We start from the raw sequence: 15,445 nt of genomic DNA on the forward strand, positions 1-15,445 counted from the left end.
CCCCTGCCTCTTGGATGCTCACAATCTTCAGACCATTTTGCACCAGCAGGCTGCTGGGTGCTCTCTTGGCCAGTCTCCACATGAGGATCTCCATGCCATTAAAGGAGGCCAGAGGGAAAAGCCTCAGCAGCTCAAAGCAGGACTGCTGTTTGGTTGGGTCAAAAATCCCCCATGCTTTAATTGGAGCTTGTTCTGCTTTATTCTTTCCACGCCTTGATGGAAGGAAGAAGGGATTAGAAACTTCTATAACAGCCCTGAAGAGCAGAGATTGCAGGGATTGTGACTGTGTAATTAAAGGCCAGTCTGGGGATGGACTATGAGGGTTTATTGTTCCCTTAGAACTACTGTGGGCAGATAGGGCATAGAATGAATTTATTTAGGATATAAGAAGGAGGGGATGCCATCTCTAGGCAACAAGGCTGCTTGCAAGCTGTCACACTGAGTCTGGGTCCTGGGAGAATGCTGCTAACACTACAGGACCTGAGGGCTGGGACAAGACCAGAGGCTGTATATTGCAGGAATGTGGTACATCCCCACCACCATGCCTGGAGGGCTGGGGAAGAGGGATTGTTCTGATTCTGCCTTTTGAAGCATGACTATGAGTCAGTTGGGACACATTACAGGAAGAGATTCAATTTATAGGCTGGAGCCTTTCACAAGGTCTAAGCTCTCATGGCTGATGTTTTTAATTTCAGTACTGGCTCCCCTTACTGGAGTGTTTTTAATCAGGGGTTTCTTCTGCTAAAGAACTTGTACTGACAAAATGGAAAGAAATGACAAGAAAGCCTGAGTTTTTGTTTTCTTTTCATCTCAGTTCTGCTGTTCTGTCACGTCTGGTACTGAACGAAGCTGTAAATGAATTTCTTTACTGCCTGGGCTGTGGGATGGCTACAGGTGCTCTCTGCCTACCTGGTGGGTGTTACCTGCCCTGGGAGGAGGGGGAAGCCTGTTTTCTCACACACTGAGCCAGCTGCTGGAGGTGTGGGCATAGAAGGGCCCCAAAGTCCTGCATTTCTGCATTGTGGGACTTGCTGTGCACCCAATGCAAAATGTTCAGTCCCAGAGGTTTTTGCCAAGAATGCTGTTGACTTGCTGATTAATGAAATAACTGGTTAAAATAAGGGAAATAGAAGGTAAGTTTTTGACTTGATTTCCCTTCATTAGACTGCACTAATCCGTGTTATGACTTCTGAGATTTTCTCATCTGTTGATGTAAATAGAGTCAGTGAAATCAAATCCTTATGGAAATTTAATTTGCTGAGTCATCAGATCTCTCATCTTGCTTGATTATAGCCTTGTTGTCAGAGCCAGGCTTAATGTGCTTTAAATTCCTGGCTCATTACTGATTTGTTTGGCATGAAGCTGAGGGCATCTTTGCAGTGTTACAGAGATAGGAATTTACTTTCTAATTCTTGGAGAAAGAACTGTTTGTGGCTGATGCAAGGTTACTGGAGAAACATCAATAAAATTAGGGAGGTTGATTGTTTGGCAGCTTTTGCTTGTTTGTTTGTTTTTGATACGGGAGAGATATATTTTCAGCATGGAATCAGTTGGAAAGGCATTGCAAATGCAAGTTTCTGAGTCAGCAAAGGGCTGTCCAGGTTAGGAATTGGAATGAATGGTACAAATTGTTTTGATAAAAACAAATGAATCTATAAATGCACCTGTTTAGGCTAATAAATTTTTTGTAAGTATTTGTGCCATGTCCTGGTTTGATTCTGGCAAAAACCTTTGCTGTTGAAGAAAGAAATAGAAGAGAATTTGAACAATTTAGGTGAAATAAGGGCAGGAAAGGAGAATTTAATGGTGTATTGAAATGGTAATTCCAATGAACTGTGACTTGTAGCCAAAATAAATGGTGTAGTTCTACAAATGGGAGGCAATTTTTATGGGATAATATGCCAGGTATCATTAGCAGTTTTGTCCATCCTTTCATCTGAGCTGCGAATGTGAGTAAGTTTTAAATGAGCTCTCTTCAGGAGATTTCACTCTCTTGTACAGTGGCTGGTGCAAGATGAGGCTTGGGCTTAGACTTTTGCATCTTCATAAGGAATTATAACCTTCCCAGTGTGTGCTCTGGTGGACAATAAATCCAATTATCTCTTCAGATCCCCAGGCCAATACTGGAGGGCTGTGTGCAAGGCAGAAAATGGTACTTGTTAGTATTTGCTAAAACCTGTAACAAACATAACTGGATTATTTGAACATATTACTCTTACAGTCCCCTCTATATAAAAGATCAGCATGTGGGAAGGAAATTATTCAACCCCTTGTCTAGATTTCTCCAGTACTAATATTGCTGGCTAAGCATACTCATCCAGACTATGAACAAAGTAAATGAAGTGTTTTTTCCCTGAAAGATCAGAGCCTCTGTGCATCAGGTGTGTGTGTAGCTGCTGGGCTCATCTCACCTCCCAGGACATGCCAGTGTGGGGCTGTTTCACCTGCCCTCCTGCCATGATGCCTGATAATATGGCTCAGTGCAGGCTCTTCAGAGTCTCCTTCAGAAGATAAAGTGCTGAAGTGCAAGGTTTACCAAAGGACAGGCAAACAAAGCAGGTGTGGAGAGAGGGCATTGATGGATGGTGCTGGTGGATGGAGAGAAGTGATGCATTTCTTCTGTCTGACACAGCAGGGACAGGAAGTCATAAACACTGAAAGTAGTGAGGGGACTCTTTTCTGTTTGTTTGGGATCGTCTATATCCCCATGATAGTGACAGAAAGATCTTGAAATCTTTATCACAAATAGTTTCTTTCAGGAGAAAAAAAAATATCCCAGTTTTTATATAATTGTAATGATATTTGGTCAAGGGGAATAACAACCTTAAAAAAAGTCGTGAACACATTTCTAGTGCTAAGCCAGGATTATTATTTTTTTTTAACAACAACTTTTAAAGTTGTTGAACAGCTAAAAGCCATTTTGGAGAAAATCCAAGGAAATAAACCTTCTGCAATAGGTAAGTCAGAGGTTATAAAACACCAGCGTTCTAGTGACTGCAAAAATATCATTACTATTGAATTATTTCACAGGGTCAGAAAGAAGGTATTCTTAAAAAAGATTCTGAACCTGTGCTCTCTCACTGCTTACAATTTGAATTTTAATTTTAAAATATTTTAGTAGACAGTTGTAGGCATAATGACTATTCCTGTCCTCATTAAGGTCCTTATTTGGAAAAGTGAGAGTGGATAATAAGTGTGAGTAGGTATCTAGACAGCAGGGTCAGTAATAAGAGCACAACTGCTGTCTGGTAATGACTGGAAGCTACGGTACAGAAAGAGAAATTAAAGAGAGAAACATTGGCTTCTAATTACACAGCTAAAAAAAGCCCTGGCTGCTTGTTTACAATACACAGCTGAAAGTATATTGCAGTGAGGGCAGGAGTAGAGATAACCAGTCCTCTGATAAATGGGAACTGGGAATGGATAATAAAGAAGTACCACTCCTATTGATATTTTGTCTCTAGTGTTGCCTGGTTTCACATGCTCTGTAAAATTCTCTGCTGACCCCAGAAATTCTGCCCATGTAAGGAGCGATCTTGCCTGCCAAGGAGGCTAGGAAATAGAGAAAAAAGCAATTTCTCCTGAGTCTTCAAAGAGAATATTGATGTAACCTGATGGTAAATATGAAAAATGTGAGTTAGTAATCTTTGGGAGCTTGATCCTGCTGGGCAAAGCTGCCCAGTGTTATCCTCTCATGACTATACTGGTGTGTGATTTGCCCACCTTAGGGTGAGGCTTAGCAAAGCTCCTTTAGCTTTCGTATTGCTGCAGCTGCAAGTCAGGCCTAGAAGTCTTGACACCCTTTCTCTGACTTCTGAGAGGGGAAAATAACACTTTAAGCTTTTAGCATTACATTTCTAAGGATTAGGGAGTAGACTGTATCATTAATATTCAGAAAAGGTACAGACTTGTGTCAAGTTGTCAGTTACAAACATATCAGCCAAAATCAGCTGCAAGAAAAACCTTGATAAAACTAATAGAAAGTGGTTTATCAAAGGAAGGTGCAATTTCATTGGAAACACATTTTGGTTGACTGGTGATTTTGATTAAAAAGATAGTGTGATTGCTGGTGGACCTTGTCTAGGACAGAGCAATCACACTCATTTATCTTGCCTTAGAAAAAGATGCTGATAATCTTGTTGAAGGGAAGAATAACATTAAAAGCATGAGCAGAAGAATACAAAGGGAGAGGAATGAGGATTTCCATGGAGAAGAGGTTGAAAGCGGTGGAAACTGCAGTTCTCTGGGAGTTTTCACATACTGTCTTATTCTCATGTATAGCTAAAATACAGTTTTAAAATGAATAAGATTGCAGAGCAATCAGAACTTAGTGTTGTGGTACATTCAGGAAGATGTTTGCATCTTTTGTGCAGTGATGCAGCTGTGCTGATCCAAATATATACTTCATCACATGATGTTGTTTTGCATGCCCCTTGGTTAAACTTAAGATACTTCATAGTAGAATTCTGTTTTTGATTTGCAAATCTTGTTAGAGCAAGGGGATAAATGTCAGCAGTAGGAAAGAATGAAAAGATTGGCCTTTATGCCCAGAGACAGCCTCTTGTCTGTGCTCAACTTGTTTGTGACAGAAGAAGTCAGGCAGGTAAAACCTCCAGTGAAGCACTTACATCTCACTTCACAAATCAGTTCCCAGATATCCCCAGAGGATTTGCACTCTAGTCCTGCACAGACACCCTGTCAGGAGGGAAAAAATGCACTAGACTTAATTCCACTATCTGCAGTCTATGCTAATAGACTCATACAATGACAGGGAACTCATGTAGACAACTACAAGATGCATGTTCCTCCCATTTCTCTATTTTTCAGGTTCTCTGCCATTATTAGAACAAATGGCTTATGGATTAGTGTGTCTGTCACCAGCCCTTTGATGGATCACATGCCTGGTGTTACTGTTAGCACAACATGTTTGGTGGTGTCTCTTGCAAGAGTTAACTCATGTAAACTGGACCTGGAACAAAGGGAACCGTAGGAATTGGCACTAGAAAGGATATGCCCCTCTGTCTCTGCTATCTGCTAATTGATTCATACTATATGCTACAGATAGTAATTTGGACCAAAAAAGAACTTGTTTTTCAAGTGAGTGAAAATAGCTGCCTCTGTTTTGAGAATGACTTCTGGTGTTTCTCATGTTCCCATGTTATCCACCCCACTGGCAACCATTCTGTTATTGCACCTTGTAATTACATCTTAGTCCAACTTGCATGTGTGGTATCTTAGCTGAAACCAGCAAATTCTTCTCAGCCAGGAATGCAGAAAGAGAACCAAGGGTCCTGATCTGGAAAATCTTGTTCCCAAATGTGCGCACTGGCACTGCTTTTGCAGGGCATGAAGCTCTCATTCCTCTTCAGAGTCTTCCCTACTATGGTGGAACACTCAGCACTTCTGATTTGTTCAATCATCTGTCTTCTCTTTCATCCCTTTCCTCAGCACAGTCTTGGTTTTCCTCCCTAACAAAATTTAAAATCTCTCTTTTATGTGTGCTTGGCAGTTGGATTTTTCTGTTCCTGGAATGTTTCCTTCCTAGAACTTTTCCTTTCCGTGTTTGTTTCTGGCTGCCATGATTAGAGTGGGAATGTCTCAGTCTTGGATGGATTCTTGCAGGTCTTGTGGTATGCAGATGGTGAACTGAGGCACAGAGGCAAGTAACAAGACTCCAGAGGATTCATTGGCAGAACTGGGAACTGAGTGTGTTTTAGTCATGAGGCCATTTTGCTCACTGCAGAAAGGAATAAATTCTCGATTTTCATAGTAACCCTTCTAAAAATTTTCTTGGATGATTTTTGTCTTTGAAGTGAATTCAAAAGTATATGTCCATTTTTTTTACAGAAGTCTTGGTTTTGAGGGCAACTTTCTATTCTAGACCTGTTTCACAACATGGCTTTTGTTGATCACTGTCCCAAAAGACCAGGAGAGGGAGATTGGGATAGGGATGAGTGGCAGGCAGAATGGGAATGGTCACCATCCTTGCTTTCCATGGTTTTTTTTTCCTACTCTTCTATTCCTTTCCTCCCCCTCTTTTTTCCCCATTGTTATTTGTCTGCAATGAGTCCCACTTCTCCTGTTTTCTTTCTGCATTCTTCTCCTATTTATCCTGTTTTTTCCTGCATCACTGGAGTGCTGTCTCCTTCCTAAACCACGGTACTTCACTGATCTGTCCCTGGAGTTTAGCAGACTCTATTTGTGACTTCAGTTAAGGTCAGGAATTACATGTTGCATGTACCTGCTCTCAGCTTCTTCCTTTTGGCTCTCATTATTTAGCTCTTGTGTTTTATGGGACACGACGGGACTGAGAGGATGACTTTTCTCCTGGACTGAAAGGTACAGAAAGCAAATGTCACACCAGATGGGTGTTGCCAGAGGGACACAAAGGTACTTACCACTGTTTCAAGACCTTGATGAGTTATGGCATTATTGTCCATAGGGACAGCTCCTAAAAGATTTCAGAATCTGGCATGCAGACTGTGTAATATATCATCTGTATTTGTGAAAGAGCAAATGGCAGACAGTGATGCATAGAGTATCAGAACATAACTGAAATCACCATATTAGACTTTTAGAGTCTAGCAGAATTGGATTGTAGTGTTGGTACGAGCACTGTTACACTAGAATGAGACTTTTTCTGTCTTCCAGATAATAGGGAAAATATATGTGTACAGAGATATTTAAGGAGGGGCAGGCAGCTGAACCTCTCTTATTTGTGGGTCCATAAGCTCAGCTGCAGGTAAATGGGGGTCACACTTTCAGGGATATCTACTTTGGCACTGCACAGCTCCTGCTTGACTGTGGCAGGATTTACCAGCTGTGGTTCTGGCAGACTGGAGCTAAGGGAACCAGTCAGATGTGAGTGATTTCAGCTTTATGCCTGGTGTCACCTGGCTCCATGCCCAGCTGCTGCTGCTGCCCGGTTTGTGTGGGTGGGATGCTCTGAGTGCCAGCAGGGCCCTGCAGAGGGGAGCCCTGGGGCTGTGCCCTGCTGGGGGTGCAGAGCTCTGGGGTCCCTGCAGTGGGACACTTGCCCATGTTCTGCCCAAGGCCTGCAGGCTGGCATCCCTCTGCTCCTGTCAACCTGCCTGAGGGCAGATGACTCTGAGGGCCATTGCTGCAGGCCCTGGATAACCCTTAGTGCAGATAGTACAGGTATGTTCCTCTTTGGCTGGAACAAGTGCAGAAGGAGTTGCAGGGCTTGTCAGGGAACAGACAGTACATATTTTGGGGGGAGATTTCTTCAGCTCAGGAAAGCAAAGCCTGGGAATGGATGTGTTACCTTAGAAATATGCCTAAAGAACAAACTCCAGGGAAAGTTTTGCAAAATAGATGTTGGCACAAGTAATGGGCATGAAGTGGCAATGAATAATTTGGATTAGAATTCAAGTTCCTTACTGTCAGAAGAATTACACTTTTGGACAATATACCTATAGCAGAAGCAAGAGAGGAGTTCAATAGCAATTTTTTAAAAAATATTTGAAATGGGCCTGGTAGCAAGTGGTTTGAGTCTGTATCAGGAAGAACCTTAGTCCCGTGTGCTTCATTTGCAGACTATTCAGCATAATTTTTATGAGCTCAGACTGGATGAATGCAATACTAGAGAGTGAAGGAATCAACAAATAATCATGAAACAACAATTTTTGTTGTTAGTGTAATGATGTTTGTGATGATGGAATGAATATAGAAGTTTTCTCATGACTGAACAGTAGAATGAAGCAGGTGAGGTTACTGCAGATTAGTACCTAATTCTTCCCCTTGTGTCACTCCTGGGTTTAATAGCTTGATGGAGTCTGTGTCTTGTAGATTTTATTTTTCACTTGTATTCTTATCAAGTCTGGAGTTTATTTTCCTCCACGAATTTCTTGCTGATGTTTATTGAATGCCCAGTGGATACCAGAGATCAAGCTACCTACTTTAGGTTGGCATTCAGAAACTGAAGTTTCCTTTAGTTTCTGATAACTTTTACTAACTTGTGAAAATGATTACATATGAAACTGCTAAAGTGACAGGAAAAACACAGGAACTACAGCCTTTTTCAACAGAATACTGAATAAAACATGTAAGAAGCCTATCAGATTGTGACTTGTCTCTACAAGAGACAACATTATGATCCAAGACTTAGGCTTTTCAAGATTTAATATCTACTATTTTGTGAAATGTAAATGTTGAGGTTATTGTTTTATGGAAGCCATTGGCAATTAATATATGTCTACCCCTTCTTCCTGGGTAGTACACTAGGGCTCTGCAGAGGAAATTGTTTTTCCTGAATAAAACACCTTTCTCTTTTTTTTTAATTTGGGAAGGGGAATATGAAATTTTCATTAGCTCTTTTCCACTGACTGGTGAGATACCAACTTATTAATCTGTTGTAAAATCTTGCACATTAGCAGTGGCATTAGCAGTGGCATTAAAAACTAAATGAAAAAAAGTAAAATTAATTTACTTACTTAGATGTAGACCTAGGTGTTGGATTTGCTGTCTGTCTTCATTTAAAGAGCTAGGAGTCTTCATACTGGCTGGGTTCTGGTTTTGTTGGTTTTTTTCTCTTTGGTGTTGCAGCAGAGTTTTGTCCATGATACTCTAAAGAGTGATTTATTCAATTTCTAAACACTGTTCTCATTAAAACAGGATTTTATGTTAATTGATACACATTACACCAAAAATTGAGGGTTTCTGAAATAACTGTTTGCAAGCAGAATATAAATTATGTTCAACTGCCTGGGGAAGAAAAGCAAGTGGCTCTTCTACGTGCTAGTGATCTCAGCCTTAAAAATAGAATTGCCTTTGCTTACAACTTGGGTTTCATTTGCAATTAAAGCTGTAGAAAGAAATCTGATTTTTCAGATAAAATGAAGGTTTGTATGTGAGAATAATATTATGAGTCTCTGAAAAAAAAAATTAATTAAGCTTCTCATGAGTGACTCTATGGACCTTAAGTCTTCAGGTAAGATAAGATTTAAATATAAACCATTCCTGATCCTCTAAAGCATCTCTAAATCTATAATTAGTGTGAAATTGCTACATTTACTAAAATAATTGGAGTAAATTATTGATCAAAGTGTGGCCTTCATAGGCCTACCCATATAAAAACTTACTGTATTTAATTTGGTTGAAACTTTGTCCAATAGTCTCATTTTCAGTTTAGTATCAGCATATTCTTGTCCGACTTCTATGACCGAAATTGCATCTGAGTTAAACTGAACTCCTTGTAACTTTCCATACAGAAATAATTAGCTTGGTTTAAAATAATTATACTTTCTTTAGAATAATGTGACTCATTTTGTGGACAAGGCATCAGTCTGAATAATAGTCATGTTTAGGCTCAGAGATGGTTACTGAAAATGAGTACATGCGGAATACTACTCTGTGCCAGGGCAAAACAGATTTTCATCAATAACTACAAAAATGGTTCTTCTCAAGAGGGCACTTGGATTTGCTTTCCAGGCAGTGGATGCCGTCAGCATCCAACTGAAAAGTCAGGTTTTAAAATCTGGTGTTTAGAAGACCCAAAGGAAGGCATAAACATAGACTGAAGAGGATTCCACTGGTTTGGCTGGATACTGCAGCAGTTACTTTGTACTGGGATTTGTGGGGTTCCTCTATTTCAAGTACTGAAGCACAGATATGTTATGAATGATTGTGGTGTATGAGAGCCCAGAATGGCAGGGCAGGATTCTGGCAGAGTTATGTATTTTCTGTCTCCTTAGAGCCATAGACACAAACAAGCTGTCTTTTATTTCAGCTCAGTTTCCTGAGCTACTGTGATTTGCTTTTGGTATTTGCATGTCAGCTGCTGTCTGACTGCCTGTTGCATTCTGATATGGAGAAGAAACTGTGATTCAGCTTACCAAAAGTGTAATTTCAGAGTCCAGCTGCTTATGGCTGTCCCTACCCACATCCAGATCCAACAAATACTTGTGAGGTAGCAGATCTGCATATCAGCAAAATTTCAAAAGTTCCAGACTTCAGTGTGGATTTTTCTCCACTTGGGAGACTGTAGAATTGAGTTCCAGCTCTGCCTTAGAGTAGTGTAGATTTTAGGGTCATTATTCCTGTAAATATTGAGCTTAACTCAGTATTTATATTAATATTCCATTATGTCCTTATTCACTAGTGAATAAGAGGCAGTGAACATCCTTTGCTGTTCTACGGCTTTGTGCTCATTAGTTTGCTCTTTTTTACTGACTGTGGTGTAGTTTGTGCATCTTTCTAGTATTCCTTGGCGAGGCTTCTCAGCAAAGCTCACTGTGCTCAAGCGTATTGCCTCTCCCTCTCCTTACCTACATTTCTAACAAACTGCAGGTGAGTGTCCATACTGCCCTTTCCTCTGATGCCATAATTTCCTTTTCCCTTCTTGATTTCATCTCCTTGTAGTAACTACTCCTTCCAGGCATGCCCCTCACTCTATTCAGTCAATCTGGCCATATTAGTTCCTTTCAGCATTGTACTGATTTCACTTATTAGCTGAATTACTACAAGAATCCTCTTCTCCCCTCTCTTTTTAGTGTAAGCCATGCTGGTATTTAAGTATGTAGGATTTTCATAATATGAGTATTGTTTATGCAAGAAGCACCTCTCAGATATACTTGGATTTGTAATTACGCTAGTTACACTTTCAATATCTCTGTGCTATGTGTATCTATGTATATATGTATGTGTGTCTGTTTGAAATCAGCTTTTTCCCTGAGTTAAAATATGTATATAGCCGTGAAAGCTGCAGAGTGTCCATTGATGCAGCCTTGCTGTTATGATTAGGTGAGGTTTAAAGCCTGGTGTCCTCAGTCTTCCCAGGGCCATTTGAACAAACATCTGAGCTCCAGTGGAGTCTTGATGACTTCACTGAGACTTCATGTGTTCTCAGAGGACAGTTAATGGATCAGGAAATGGACAGTTTAAAATCAGCTGCAAAATTCCATGTAGCATTGCCTTTCATTTCCAGGTACTTTGCATATTTTCCACTTTTGTTACTCTTTCATAATTTACAATACTCTTTTTTTTTTTTTTTTAAAGTTGAAAAGTTGTTTGTAGTCATGGGGGAGAGTATCTCTGAAAATAACTGAATATATCATGGAAAAGATAAAACAAGCTTTATAAAAGTACTTGTGATTGCACAAAACTTCCAAGTGGAAATGTGGAGAATTTGTTTTTCTTCTCAATCTTTGAGATGCTTATTGAGTTACGACAACACTGGAGGAAAAATAACTTGATTGTGAGTTCGATATGTGGGTCTCATTATCATAAAGATTTAATGACTGGCTTCTCCAGTCCTAAATAACATTTTCATTAAAGTCTTCATCTAATTTATGGTGCAACAAGTTTTGCTTGATGCACAGCTGGATCCTGTCTGTGTGCCTGTAAAGTCAAAGGATGGTGCCCTAGACAAAAGACTTCCAGCAACTGGCTGGTGTGTATTTGGCTTAAATTACAAACTCAGTAAGGAGAATACAACAGCAGTAACTGAACCATTTTTTAATCTCCCTCCTTAATTTTGCTTTAAAAAAATTAAATCAGGTATATCTATATAGAACAAGAGATCAGCTCATTACATTCTCTCTGAAAGCTCGTCTTAAATTTGCAATCCCGTCCTTGGCATGACTTATTATATACAAAATGCTGTAGGGCACTGCAGAATCATAGCAACAGGACATATGGCTTTTCTAAGGAGCACTTTTTTCATCCTAAATTCTGGAGGAAAACAATGTCATCTGCGTGCTTACATGTGGCTTAAAGTCGTGGGGGGGGGTTGGGGAGGTAAATGGAACAGACAAAACTTGAAAACAGAACAAAAAAAGAAATAAACAGAGCACAGGGAGGCTTTGAACAGAGCTGTGATGTTGTGAGTGGTGAACAGACTGAATTAGGGACAGGACCATTTGTCTCTCTGCCCATCAGGTTTTCAGAAACAGTAGAGCAAGGCTTGGGATCTCTCCCTGGTAATGCTGCCATGAGCTGGGTGCTTGGTGCTGATGGGAAGTCCACTTCTCTTTATCTGTGGGTAAAATGGGATTGAAGCACTCATCTTGCTCTCAAGGAGATGGAAGGTTTTTTGCGGTTTTTTTTTTAAGGCACGTCAGGATGCCTCAGGCAAACTGGCCTTACTGTAATGGAAGAGTTTCTGTTAAATGTGTGACATTGCTGTGTGAGCACTGGCTGTTGTGCTCCTCTCTCTCAGGTCCTCCTTGTTTTGGGAGTTGTCTATTGTGAGGAGGAAAAAGGAGGAGGAGGGAGGCCCTCAAAGTCAGTGCTGGGGCAAACAGAGCAGACCAAGGTGCTCTGCAGCTCGCCTGGATTCACCTGGGGCTGTGGAGAATGTTGGCACAGGTAATGTCACATCTCTGGTGTATCTGAAGCTGCACAGGGGTTGTGCATCACTGTGCTCAAGTAACAATGCAGAGGTCCTCAAAGATGCTTACAAAAGAAATCCAAATTTGCAATTCCACCAGAATACTGGATATTTCACTGATCATTAAGAGTGAAAGTATGCATTTAGTTTCCATATGGATTTGTGTCTAACACATGGCTAATTCCTGATGAACTTGTCTACTTGGAACCCAAATAATTGCAATTTTTTGGCTCCTGCCTGATCACCCATTTTTGAATTCCTCCTCTGACAAGGGACTTGGCTGGGAATATTTGTTGGTTGCAATGGAGAAATTGACTTTGAGCAGTTCACTTGGTAAATTACAGACTGTGCTCCTAATTATAAACACACACTTGTGGGAATATAATCATAGAATTCCCTGAGGTATATCTGGTTTGCTGCTTCCAGATTTTGAAAGCTAGAGGGTGAGATACTGGGTTTTCTTTAACAATAAATTATGAAGTGAAAGCCAGGGGCCTGAGGTCACACAGATCAATTCATGCTGTGCTAGCAAAATAGTGAAAGCCTGCTTTGAAGAAACACAGGAAAATCTGCCTTCCCTGTAAATACCGACCTGACCATTAGGGCAGCTGTTTAATTCTTGAATCCTTACTCCTTGTCACAGGGCAAGAGCCCCTGGAGAATGTCAGCTCTGCAGCAAACTGTAATCACAGAAGACAACTCCTACCCTGCAATAACCTGGTGAAGGCTCCGTGGCCAGGAAGCAGCAGCACAGAGGGAAGGCTGAGGTGTGCCAGTGTTTCATTTCTGTAATGGCAAACTCCATGCTCAACCAACAGCTGAAATCAGAAAACGCCATTTTATACTGGGTGGTTTGGGGTGAAACATCTCTGACTTTTCTACCATAGGGCAGAGTGTAAGCTGCCCCTCAGCAGCAGCACTGCAGGCATGGCACTGTAACCTGTGTTTATTTTGCTCTTGGAGCTGAATCCTCTTAGAGCTGCAGTCAAGGAGCCACTCTGTGCTGCAGCCCTTTCTCAAGGGGACACACCACGAGACCAGTGTATCCTCTCACATGAACAAACGATTTGCTTCTCCTTCCTCACTTCCTGGCATAATTTTATCCAGTGGGACAAGGAGGCTGATTCTATTTTTTTTTTCCCCTGCAACAAATATTTTTGGTTTTTCCCAGAAAATCCTTTTTTTTTTTTTTTTTTTTCCCCTAGCTTTGCTCAGCAGAGCTGTAGCCTCTCTGATTTAATTTTTAGTCCTTCAGCTGACACTGACTTTGTGAGGAGAGCTATCAGAAAAGTGTTACAGGTCTCATAACCCAGTTTTGCATGATTGTCTGTTCTCTTAAAAGACTACCAGTAGCCAGAATGCAGCTTTCCAACTAGGGGTTAGTATATCCTGGAATCTTGGGTCATTGACATCTGCATTGACTTCTGTTCGCAGAGCAGTTTACAGCACCCAGCTAGTGATGAGACCTGCTGGGATAACAACATGTATCCAGTCTCTTGCCTTTAAGATTTGTGGCTTGTTCTCCCCATCACATTAGCAAAGGCATTGCAAAGAAAAAATGGATTGCTAGAAACCTAGGATTGCTAGAAGCATTAGGCATTTTGTGTAAAGGCAGCAAAATCAGGTATTTTCTCTTGGGAGGAAATGCTATTGCATAGTAGGAAAAAAATCTAGGTGGCTGAAATATTAATGGAATGTTGCTCCTATTAATGTTGAAATTGTTGAAAGGCTGCATATTAATGAGGACAATATTTCCTTTAATCTTGTCTGCAAAGTCAGAGTCTGCTGGTTTTCCTGGGAGGTTCTAAACAGATTCACCAGGTTGGCTTTTGGAGCACTGCCACTTTGGTTATTAACTCCATTTTACTCTGTGTCTTGTCAAGAGTGTCTTTGTTTTGTTTGTGGTTACCTCTGATGAGCTAGCAGATGTTTGCTGTGCTCTTCCTGAGCTGTGAAATTCTACTGAAATGGTTTGGGTATCTATCCAGAACTTCCCTTTTCAGTAACTTATAAAAATTACCAAAAAGCAAACTGGCCATCATATTTGTTAATTACACACGCATGCACATGTGTATAAAATCCATGTATCTATTTGCCATGCTTCTGATACAGGGCAGAACTATCTCAATAAAAAATACTTTTTGCAGTCTCAAAACGGACTTTTACTACTATGACATTTCCCCTTGCTCAGTGATATATTTAAAAGGGGTTTTCATGCAACTGAATCATATTGTATACAAAGGAAGGAAAATGACAACATTATGAATAATTTTCCTTGCTCCCTCAGGAAAAAAAAAAAGATTTTTTCTGTCTGGATTATACATATTCAAAAAGAAATTAACTCCTTTTACTCATCAATCTGTTTGCTGGCTAAACTTACTGTGATGTATCAATGCAACAGAGCTCAATTACATAAAAGTTCTAAAGTTCAGTGAGTCTTACCCTGCCCTGAATACAATTTTATGTACTTTGGTAAACCCGTTAAAAATCCTGAGGTATCATGAATATACTGAGTACCATGAATACTCCGTTTTTTAAAATGAAGCTAATTTGAAATAATTTATATCTCTGTCTTTTCTATGAGATGAAAAAGTAGGCCGAGGAACGAGTTTTGTCATGCTTCACATATTACCACCTCCAGGTTTATGGCTGTGTGTTTAAGTGTTATGCCCAAAGCAGTTATGGTTTTAAGTGTTTAGCTTGTACGTGTCCAGGGAAGCAAAAGCTTTGTACATATTGGTCTGATGGGATTTAATCTCCTTTCTGTTTTTTTAAGTGCTAATCGAGTTTACAATGGTACTTGCTCCTGCTAGAGTTAATAATTAAACCAAGTGAAATTCCTATTAGCAGACTCTTCTGGAGAACACCTGCTTAGGTAGCAGTTACGTGTTTTCTATGCTTTTGTGTAATTCCACCACCTAAGCAGTGAATCATTTCACTGAATCACACAAGTTAGAAGAGACTACAAATACCATCCCGTTCTGACTCACTGCCATTGGCAGGGACATCTTTCAGCAGACCAGGATGCTCAGAGCCCCATCCAGCCTGGCCCGGGACACCTCCAGGGATGGGGCAGCCACAGCTTCTCTGGGCAAC

The 15,445-nt window shown here is 40.5% G+C and overlaps 1 long non-coding RNA gene across 1 annotated transcript; it reads left to right on the forward strand.

Moving 5' to 3' along the window:
- Positions 1-952: 952 nt before the first annotated feature.
- Positions 953-15,029, forward strand: LOC136296950 (uncharacterized). Its single transcript, XR_010723038.1, has 3 exons — positions 953-1,133; positions 12,179-12,327; positions 12,993-15,029. It is a non-coding gene; the product is annotated as an uncharacterized lncRNA (long non-coding RNA).
- Positions 15,030-15,445: the final 416 nt, after the last annotated feature.

The sequence above is a fragment of the Chamaea fasciata genome, unplaced genomic scaffold (assembly GCF_029207755.1).
Source record: "Chamaea fasciata isolate MVZ Bird 193981 ecotype frontalis unplaced genomic scaffold, bChaFas1.0.hap1 SCAF_14, whole genome shotgun sequence".
Lineage (NCBI taxonomy): Eukaryota > Metazoa > Chordata > Aves > Passeriformes > Sylviidae > Chamaea > Chamaea fasciata.